This window comes from Quercus lobata, chromosome 4 (assembly GCF_001633185.2).
Source record: "Quercus lobata isolate SW786 chromosome 4, ValleyOak3.0 Primary Assembly, whole genome shotgun sequence".
Lineage (NCBI taxonomy): Eukaryota > Viridiplantae > Streptophyta > Magnoliopsida > Fagales > Fagaceae > Quercus > Quercus lobata.
The window spans coordinates 57,530,503-57,541,713 of NC_044907.1; the positions used below are offsets into that span (position 1 = coordinate 57,530,503).

The 11,211-nt window shown below is 34.8% G+C and overlaps 2 long non-coding RNA genes across 4 annotated transcripts; one reads left to right on the forward strand and one right to left on the reverse strand.

Annotated features, from left to right (window-relative positions):
- Positions 1-507: 507 nt before the first annotated feature.
- On the reverse strand, positions 508-4,529 carry LOC115987228. Its single transcript, XR_004091017.1, has 3 exons — positions 3,135-4,529; positions 1,641-1,704; positions 508-763 (listed from the first exon to the last, which is right to left on the reverse strand). It is a non-coding gene; the product is annotated as an uncharacterized LOC115987228 (long non-coding RNA).
- Positions 2,197-4,790, forward strand: LOC115987227. 3 transcript variants are annotated; one of them, XR_004091016.1, is made up of 2 exons: positions 2,197-3,032; positions 4,536-4,790. It is a non-coding gene; the product is annotated as an uncharacterized LOC115987227 (long non-coding RNA). The 3 variants fall into 3 exon arrangements; XR_004091015.1 differs by having other exon boundaries at positions 2,198-3,027; XR_004091014.1 differs by having other exon boundaries at positions 2,199-3,015.
- Positions 4,791-11,211: the final 6,421 nt, after the last annotated feature.

Genomic DNA, 11,211 nt, shown 5'->3' on the forward strand with positions numbered 1-11,211 from the left:
GAAATTGTGTACATTATTTGTACGGAATGTCAGTTTTGCGGAGAAATTGACGATCCAAAATTTCCTAAATTCAGCGTGAAATTGTGTACATTATATTTGTACGAAATGTCTGCATTTGCAGTGAAATTAAATATCCAAAACTATGTAAATTCAACGGGAAATTATGTACATTATACGTACGAAATGACTGGATTTGCAGATAAATTGAATATCCAGAATTGCGTAAATTCAGCAGGAAATTATGTACATTAAATGTACGGAATGTCCGGATTTGAATTGAAATTGAATATCCAGAACTGTGTAAATTTAACAGAAAATTGTGTACATTATATGTACAGTATGTCTAGTTTTGGGGAGAAATTGAATATCCAAAATTTCATAAATTCAGTGGGAAATTGTGTACATTATATATGTACGGAATGTCTGTATTTGCAGAGAACTTGAATATCCAGAACTGTGTAAATTCAATGGGAAATTGTGTACATTAAATGTACGGAATGTCCAGATTTGCAAAGAAATTGAATATTCAAAACTACGTAAATTCTACGAGAAATTGTGTACATATCATTTACGGAATTTCTGGTTTGGCGATGAAATTGAATATCCAGAATTTCGTAAATTCAGTGTCAAATTGTGTACATTATATATGTATGGAATGTCTTTCTTTGCAGAGAAATTGGATATCCAGAACTGTGTAAATTCAATGGGAAATTGTGTACATTAAATGTACGAAATGTCCAGATTTGTAGAGAAATTGAATATCCTGAAATGCGTAAATTCAACGGGAAATTATGTACATTATATGTATGAAATGTTTGTATTTGCAAAGAAATTGAATATCTAGAATTTCGTAAATTTAAGGGGAAATTGTGTACAATAGATGTACAGATTTTCTAGATTTGCTAAAAATTTGAATGTCCTAAATTGCTTAAATTCAGCGGGAAATTTTGTAAATTAGGTGTCTGGATTTGTTGAAAATTGGAATTCTGTAAATACGTTGATTATACAGAATTGCATAAATTTATCGGGAAATTATGTATATTAGATATACAGATTTTCTGGATTTGCAGAAAATTTGAATTATGCAGATACGTTGAATATACATAATTTCGTAAATTCAACGAGAAATTGTGCACATTAGATATACGAAATTTCTGGATTTGAAGTAGATTTGAATTCTGTCGAGTTGCATCTAAGTATTGAACACGTGGTGTGTGTTGTATACACAACGAACCTACATGTCACTAACTGTCATGAATAGGGGCAATTACACGTGGTAGATAATACACCCTATAAAGCTTGAGTATGTATCTACCTTATAAGCCTTGAATGCATACCCATACTCCAAGGACAAGATGCATCCATGGTTTGGGAGGGGTTGACACCTAATCACGGATGTTCGTCATCCGAAGTGCATGAGAAACCTTTGAAACATATTGTATGCACAATATATTTTCATCATGCAGATTAGGAATGTAGACATGTCCACACCTAAAAGGTGTGGCCCAAAGCAAGATACAAAAATGTAGACTTATCCACACCCAAAAGGTATGGCCCAAAGCATAGTGCAAGAAATGAAAACCTAATCTAGGAAAGTAGCTAGACAAGGTTCTAAAAGAGAGTTTAAGGAAAAAGTGTACCTCTTGGAGTGGCTAAACCCTTAGGGTCTATAGATCTATATCTTTTCATTTGCTTCTCTAAAGCCTGATGTGTGCTTCGTCCATCACATGCAAACAAACAAGCATCAAACAAAGGAAGTAGTGAAGCAAAGCAAATAAAAGCATTATATCAACCACATACGAGGGTATGGGCATAAACATATTAAAAGCATCGCACATACAAGGCATTAGACATCGCACAAAAGGATTTTGAAAAGTAGGAAGGATTTCTTGCAATTTTAGAAAGATTTGGGGAAAAATGCCATTTTGGCAATTTTGAGGAAAAATATGGGTCAAAATATGATTTTGAGAAAGTTTTAGGTAAATATAAATATATGACAAGTTTGTTGAAAAAAATGCAAATATAACTAAGTTATGGACCAATATGCAAATATGACATAGTTCCATGACATAATGCGGACATGGCAAATATGATGGCATATTGAATTATTTTGAAAAAGCTAGCCATACACCCTTTTTATTAATATTTGGGCTAAAACTTACTAAAAAGTGAGATGGGTTAATTCTAAAGGTGGACCTGGGCTAGGCTCTAAAAGCTGATGGGCTTGAACTAGTGAATTGAGAGAAGTTCAGAGATCTGAACCCATATCATCCTCGGATTGGGCCTAGGGCCCTCATCTGGCCCAAATCTTACTTAGGGAACCGGTTCGGACCCAGCTAAACGGGTCTGGCCGACCCGCTTCAAAAATCTTTCCCTAACCTACCGTTTACCTCTGGATCTTGAACTTCCAGAGCCTTCACTCTCTCTCACACCCGAGCCTCCATGGCCCAGTACCCGAACTCGTCACTCCGATCACCAGCACCACCACTTCGGTGGTCTTCTCCATCTCCGAACCAAGTCTCTCAACCTCGAAATCTCTCTCTACTCCTCGGATCTGAACCGTCTCTCTGTCTCAGACCACCATGGCCGAAGCCTCTCAAACTCATCACCGCCAACAACGGCGGTGGTTTCACATCTCAGTCTCAACTTCTCTCTAAAACCGAAACCTATAACCTAGCTCGCTCTGGATCGGTCTCACCCTCTCTTCGATCTAAACGAGGCACAGCCTCCTAGCTCCGTCGTGAAGCCCAGCCGCCACCACCACGATGGTGGTTCCCAACCTCTCATCCTTTCTCTCTCTAAACCCGAGCCTAACCCTTCATTTTTATCCGATCTCTCTCTCTAAAACCTAGAACTCAACTTCTCGATCTACCACCTAGGAGAGCCCCAAACGGCGCGTGGAACATGAATCGGTGTTGTGTAGGTTGTTAAAGCCTTCACGGATCTGCCAAGGACCGTGGCCGCGGTGACGCGTGAGATCACATGTGGTGGCGCGTGAGCGCGTGAACAACACAGGTATGACCGAGGGTAAGGTACTGAGATTTTTGTGCTCATGTGCTTTGTGTTTGTGAGGCTTTGTGAGCATGTATTAGAGAGTGTATACACACATATGAAACAGAGGTTTTCGGATTTACCTTTCGTTTTTTGTGATTTTTGGTTGATATTTTTCTCTATCCTGCTTGCTGTGTTGTTGCTTCCCTTTTTGTGATTTAGCCTTTTGTGATTGCTCCGGTTGATGTTTGGCTGCAAAGAAAATGTAGAGAAAATTGGAATCTAAACAAAAACAAAAGTGGGGAAAAAGAATGAGATAGGGATAGAAGAAACTTATTGAAGTTCTTTGTTCTGTCTTCCCTTATAACTGAATTTCTGCACTATTTTGAATTTTTCTGGTTTTTTTTTTTTTTCCCTGTGTTTTGGTGGGATTTTTGGGTTTTTCTCTCTGGGTTTGTCATGGAGGAAAAGGGAGAGAAATGAGAGAGGCTAGAGAGGATTTTCTCTCTGCCCGTTGTAATGAATCAGGAAATAGAATTTTGTATTTGAGGGTATGGCATTGAGGGCGTAGGAGTGAGTGTCCTGGCAGAGTTTGTTAGAGGGGAATGCTCTGGCAGGTCATCAAATGGCAATAATTTTTTTAAAATTGTTTTTGATAAATCTGAGCCTTTCGATTGGTGGGAAAATGTGACATAAAATATCAAATTAATATATATATATATATACATATATTTTTTAAATTTTACGCCTCATGTTAGTCAAATAGATTTTAACTATTGAAATCTATTTATGCATAATATTGGACCTATTAAACTGAACCACTTAACCCATCTCTGCGCTTGATATGAATCAATTTTGCCCCCCTTTGTTTTCTTAAATTTTGCTAGGCAATAAGCACGATTTGGTTCCTTTTTTTTGTCCTCTTGGTTACCTTCTTGTATTGATTTGAAACCCCATCATTGTGCTACACTCGGATTTGCTTATGATTCCCAGAGTAATGACTACAAGGTTGTGAGGATTTGGTTTGATTATCATAAATCCATGATTAAGGTGTACACATTAAGTTTGGATTCATAGGAAATAGTTGAACTTGGAATCTCGTGGAGTCCCAATGTTGTGTACTACCAAATTAACTCTGATATGCCATCCCCGTTTCTTTTTTGTTTTTTTAACCTTTGCTCCTAAATAATTTCAATTGATACTCCCTTAAGAACCGTGTAGTGCTGTCATTTGTAACTTCCAACTTCTTTGTGGTTTTGATGATTGAACTTCTGGGATGTCTTGGATGTTAGAATGGTTGCAATGATCTTCTTGCATCTGCTCAACAAAACATAGGGAGCCATGATGTATGACTTTGTGATATTTGCTTAATTCAAAATTTTTTGTAAATATGTAATGCACAAATTTGCTGCCTTATTGACTCATGGTTTGTTAATGACAATAGAAATTCTACACTTAAACTTACTAGTAATATTAGTACACCAGAACTTTGGTTGTGGATTCATACTTTTGACAATTCTTATTTTGTTGCCCTTTTTTAACAGGCTAAACCTAAAAGCAATAGAGTTTAAGAACAAACCAATTCCAAACTATGACAAATTGGTTGAGCTTTATGGAAAAGATAGAGAAACTGGGAAACAAACCAAGATTGTGGTAAATGTTCATGGGATTTTTTTTTCTTTGTATTTTGGATTTCATGCTCTTTTGTTTTTCCATGTTCTATTTGAGGGCTACATTGTGTTTTGCAGATAAATTTGGTCTTGTTTACACAATAAAAACATCCACAGGAATTGTAATCATTCAAACATATGAATGATTCATATATATATATATATATATATACATAATGTGCAATGTAGACTATGTAGCAATGGTAGAATGAGTTATATCTTTCTTTTAGCCACTTGGCCAACAAATTCAACGTTGAGTTATGATATATAAAAATGACGAAATCTCTAGAAAGGATTGTCATGAGTGACAGACTGAATAGGAAATAGCCAACCCATGAAGTTGATCACTCTTGGTGACGTTCATACCCTTTATATAATATATATATATTCTACAGCTTTTCTTTTTTTTAGAAATATATATTCTACAATTAATCAACTGGAACCTTTTTTGGTCGGTAAGAAGCAGCAATGAAAAAAAAATAGTAATAATAAAACTGTGCTAAGGCATATAATTATTTAATCTAACAAATTAATCATAGACCAGTGTTGCAAGTTCATCTTTAAGTAGGGGGAAATTTGTCTATTTAAATATATTTGATCATCTCCTCTCATTCCCGTCTTTATTTTTAAAACATCTAAATTAGAGGAAGGGCTAATTATTTTCCCCTTTGCTTAATTTTAAAAACATTCAAACAAGGTGGAGGATAACTATTCCCCTTTACTCTCCTCTTCACTATTCTTCTTCCCTCTACTCTTCTCTACTCTACTCCCATCTCCTTCCAAACTTCCAAACATAGCATTAGTTCACCTTGAAACCCTCACTACAAAGCTAAAATGTCCCTTCTAATAAGCCTCTTCCTCCCAGCTCGACAAAGAATAAAGGGATGCCTTGGATATTGCTAAAGAAAACCATATAAGCCTACACCAATTCACTTCAGGCAATCTGAACCTTATGGATTTTTTGTTTTTTTGGTCTCTGTTACTCTGTACTAGGAAATCGACTTGATTTAGAGAGCATTGAAATGGGTCTATCCCTACTACCAATTCTTACCATAGGTAGCTTTTTTTTTTTTTTTTTTTGATGCGACTTACCATAGGTAGCTTAATTACTTCATTTAGCAACTAGATCCTCATATCTTTTTAGCATCATCACCATTGTTTTCTCCTTAAAAATGGTTGATACATATGCTTTAATGTTGGCAGAATTATTAGTTTCTTGTTGCCATATTTAGTGTATAAAACACCATCTAGGTTCCACCAATCTAACCCATAAATAGATGCTGAATCCATCCCCAATTTCAAATTTTAGCAAGGCTCCAGCCTCTTTCCTGAATTTGAGCAGCTTTCACTAAACCCAATGTTGCTCTGGGGAAATATCACAACCTGAAGACTTCTCCCATTCAATAAAATCACTTTTAATCCATGCCACTGATATGGAACTAGCTTGGATAAATAGGTTCCAAATATGTTTCATAATAGCTGCCTTAATCAAATCCTCTACTCTTTTTAGATTTAATTCTCCTTCACATTTAGGAACACACAGATTTCCAAGATATTTTAGCTCCAACAATTATCAATTGCTCCCTTTCAACAATTAGAATTTTGTTCCATCCTATTGATTACTTTCTTTGGGAGAATCAAAATGCTTGTTTAGTAAACTTAAATATGGTCCATAACTAAGGACATTAGCTGCAATCTACAGGGAAATGATTGATGTGTTGAAATCTGTCCAATAGAGGCTTGTAATACTGGACCTTTAATTTCCCTTAGATTAAAGGAACGCCTGAGTACCTCACAGCTAGGGATAAACGTTGTTTTGTTAGTAATAATCAATTTGTCTAAGCATGGGTTCAGTCGATATGCTAGGATTCTAGTTATTCTTTTTTACACTACATTGCAACGTGAGATAGACTTGAAATTAACCATATAATACGGGAAGTGCTAGTTAAATTAAAATTCATTGGCGAAGAAAGATTTAACTGCTGCCACCACTTCATTCTGAACTACTAACCATGCTCTATGGAAAAAACCCAATAGAAAATCTATCTAGACCAGGAGTCTTGTTACCAGTGTGAGAGAATATTGAATTTCAAATCTCCTCATCAATAAACACCCTTTGAAGTGACTCTACCATTGCAATAGAATTCTTAACTGTGAACAAGTGAGATACCATGCTTGGTTTCTCTTCTTCAAACTGCATTGTGATTGTACCAAGTAAATTTTTGTAGAAATCAACAGCCAACCTTTAATCTGTTCTGGATCCTCCATTTTATTCCCTTGATCATCCCATAAGCATTTAAGTGAGTTTCTTGCAATTCTAACTCTGAAAAGTTGTTGGACATAAGAAGCATTTTGTTCCTAAGTTCAACCATTTATTCCTTGAATTTTGTTTGAAGAAGCTTCTTTTGCCGTTAAGTGATGAATGGAAAATACTGACGGTGCTACCGGCAAAAATAAAATATAAATTTATTAACACATAAATTGTCACTTGGATTGACACACAGCCTAAAAAAGGAGAGAGAGAGAGAGAGAGAGAGAGAGCACTTGTAAACATACTCAACCCGGGCAAGAAAGTTTCGAAAAAAATAGCAAAAAAATTCAGAAAATTAAAAAAGCCCTTTTCGGTATTATTTTTAGCCAAAACGGGATGAGATAGGTCGAGAAAGAGAAAAAAAAAATTTAGTCCCGAATTCCGATCATACTCGACCAGGGCAAGAAATTTTCGGAAAAAATAGCAAAATAAATTCAGAAAATTAAAAAAGCCTTTTCCGGCATTATTTTTAGCCAAAACAGAATGAGATAGGCCAATAAAGAGAAAAAAAAATTTTAGTCCCGAATTTCGTTCATACTCGATTCGGGAAAGAAAATTCAAAAAAAAAAAATAGAAAAAAAAAATCAAAAAATTAAAAAACCTCTTTCCGGCATTATTGTTAGCCAAAACGGGTTGAGATAGGCCGAAAAAGAGAGAAAAAAAATTATAGTCCCGAATTCCGTTCATACACGTCCCTGGGAAGAGACTTGCGAAAAAAATAGCAAAAAAATTCAAAAAATAAAAAAACCTCTCTCCGGCATTATTTTTAGCCAAAACGGGATGAGATAGGCCGAAAAAGAAGAAAAAAAAATTTTAGACCCGAATTCCGTCCATACTCGATCCGGGCAAGAAAATACCAAAAAAAATAGAAATCAAAATCAAAAAATTAAAAAACCTCTTCCTGGCATTATTTTTAGCAAAAATGGGATGAGATAGAACGAAAAAGAAAAAAAAAAGTTTTAGTCCCGAATTTCGTTCATACTCGGCCCAGGGAAGAAAATTGCGAAAAAAAAATAGCAAAAAAATTCAAAAAATTAAAAACCCTCTTTCCGGCAATATTTTTAGCCAAGACAATGAGATAAGTCGAGAAAGAGAGAAAAAAAATTTAGTCCGAATTCCGTTCATACTCGGCCCTCGGAAGAAAATTGCGAAAAAAATAGCAAAAAAATACAAAAAATTAAAAAACCTCTTTCCGGTATTATTTTTAGCCAAAATGGGATGAGATAGGCCGAGAAAGAGCGAAAAAAATTTTAGTCCCGAATTCCGTTCATACTCGACCCCAGCAAGAAAATTTCGAAAAAAATAGCAAAAAAATTCAAAAAATTAAAAAACCTCATTCCGGCATTATTTCTAGGGAAAACGGAATGAGATAGGCCGAGAAAGAGGAAAAAAAATTTTAGTCCCGAATTCCATTCATTCTCGACCCGAGCAAGAAAATTCCGAAAAAAATAGCAAAAAAAATCAAAAAATTAAAAACCCCATTTCCAGCATTATTTTTAGCCAAAACAGGATTAGATAGGCCGAGAAAGAGAAAAAAAAAAAAAAAATTAGCCTAGAATTCTGTTCCTACCCAACCCGTGCTAGAAAATTCCAAAAAAAATAGCAAAAAAATTCAAAAAATTAAAAAAGTTAATTCCGGCATTATTTCTATCCGAAACAGTTTTGAGAGTGGCCGAGAAAGTGAGAAAAAAATTTTAGTCCCGAATTCCGTTCATACTCGACCCGGGAAAGAAAGTTCCGAAAAAAATAGCAAAAAAATTCAAAAAATTAAAAAACCCCTTTCCGGCATTATATTTAGCCAAAACGGGATGAGATAGGCCGAGAAAGAGAAAAAAAAAATTTAGTCCCGAATTCCGTTCATACTCGATCCGGGAAAGAAAACTCCAAAAAAAATAGAAAAACAAATCAAAAAACCTCTTTCCGACATTATTTTTAGCTAAAATGGAATGAGATAGGCCGAAAAAGAGAGAAAAAAATTTTAGTCCCGAATTCCATTCATACTCGTCTTCAGGAAGAAAATTGCTAAAGAAATAGCAAAAAAATTCAAAAAATTAAAAAACCTCTCTCCGGCATTATTTTTAGCCAAACGGGATGGGATAGGCTTAGAAAGAGAGAAAAAACTTTTAGTCCCGAATTCTGTTCCTACCCAACCCAAGCTAGAAAATTCCAAAAATAAAAAGCAAAAAAATTCAAAAAAAAAAAGTTAATTCCGGCATTATTTCTATCCAAAAATGGGTTGAGAGTGGCTGAGAAAGAGAGAAAAAAATTTTAGTCCAGAGTTCCGTTCAAACTCGACCCGAGCAAGAAAATTCCGAAAAAAATAGCAAAAAAATTCAAAAAATTAAAAAACCTTATTCCGGCATTATTTTTAGCTAAAACGGGATGAGATAGGCCGAGAAAGACAGAAAAAAATTTTAGTCCCGAATTCTGTTCCCACCCAACCCGAGCTAGAAAATTCCAAAAAAAAGAGCAAAAAAATTCAAATAATTGAAAAACCTCTTTCCGGCATTATTTTTAGCCAAAACGGGATGAGATATGCCGAGAAAGAGCGAAAAAAATTTTAGTCCCGAATTCCGTTCATACTCGACCTCGGCAAGAAAATTCCGAAAAAAATAGCAAAAAAATTCAAAAAATTAAAAAACCTAATTCCGGCAATATTTCTAGGGAAAACGGAATGAGATAGACCGAGAAAGAGGCAAAAAAATTTTAGTCCCGAATTCCATTCATTCTCGACTTGGGCAAGAAAATTCCGAAAAAAATAGCAAAAATTTTCAAAAAATTAAAAAACCCCTTTCCGGCATTATTTTTAGCCAAAACGGGATGAGATAGGCCGGGAAAGAGAGAAAAATTTTAGTCCCGAATTTCATTCATACTCGTCCCCAGGAAGAAAATTGCAAAAAAAATAGCAAAAAAATTCAAAAAATAAAAAAACCTCTCTCTGGCATTATTTTTAGCCAAAACGGGATGAGATAGGCCAAAAAAGAGAAAAAAAAAATTTTAAACCCGAATTCTGTTCATACTCGATCCGGGTAAGAAAATACCAAAAAAAAATAGAAATAAAAATCAAAAAATTAAAAAAACCTCTTTCCTGCATTATTTTTAGCAAAAATGGGATGAGATAGGCCGAAAAAGGGAAAAAAAAAAGTTTTAGTCCTGAATTTCGTTCATACTAGGCCCAGGGAAGAAAATTACGAAATAAAATAGCAAAAAAATTCAAAAAATTAAAAACCCTCTTTCCGGCAATATTTTTAGCCAAGACGGGATGAGATAGGCCTAGAAAGAGAGAGAAAAATTTTATTCCCGAATTCTATTCATACTCGACCCTGAGAAGAAAATTGCGAAAAAAATAGCAAAAGAATTCAAAAAATTAAAAAACCTCTTTCCGGCATTATTTTTAGCCAAAACGGGATGAGAAAGGTCAAGAAAGAGCGAAAAAAATTCTAGTCCCGAATTCCGTTCATACTCGACCCCGGCAAGAAAATTCCAAAAAAAATAGCAAAAAAATTCAAAAAATTAAGAAACCTCTCTCCGGTATTATTTTTAGCCAAAGAGGATGAGATAGGCCAAGAAAGCGAGAAAAAAAATTTTAGTCCCGAATTCCGTTCATACTCGACCCCCGACAAGAAAATTCCGAAAAAAAACAAGCAAAAAAATTCAAAAATCTCATTCTGGCATTATTTTCTTGGGAAAACGGAATGAGAAAGAGGAAACAAAATTTTAGTCCCGAATTCCATTCATTCTCGACCCGAGCAAGAAAATTCCAAAAAAATAGCAAAAAAATTCAAAAAATTAAAAAACCCCTTTCCAGCATTATTTTTAGCCAAAACAGGATTAGATAGGCCGAGAAAGAGAAAAAAAAAAAATTTAGCCCATAATTCTGTTCCTACCCAACCCGTGCTAGAAAGTTCCAAAACAAATAACAAAAAAATTCAAAAATTAAAAAAGTTAATTCCAGCATTATTTCTATCTGAAACGGTTTGAGAGTGGCTGAGAAAGTGAGAAAAAAATTTTAGTCCCGAATTTCGTTCATACTCGACCCGGGCAAGAAAGTTCCGAAAAAAATAGCAAAAAAATTCAAAAAATTAAAAAACCCCTTTTCGGCATTATTTTTAGCCAAAACGGGATGAGATAGACCGACAAAGAGAAAAAAAAAATTTAGTCCCGAATTCCGTTCATACTCAATCCGGGAAAGAAAACTCCAAAAAAAATAGAAAAAAAAAATCAAAAAATTGAAAAACC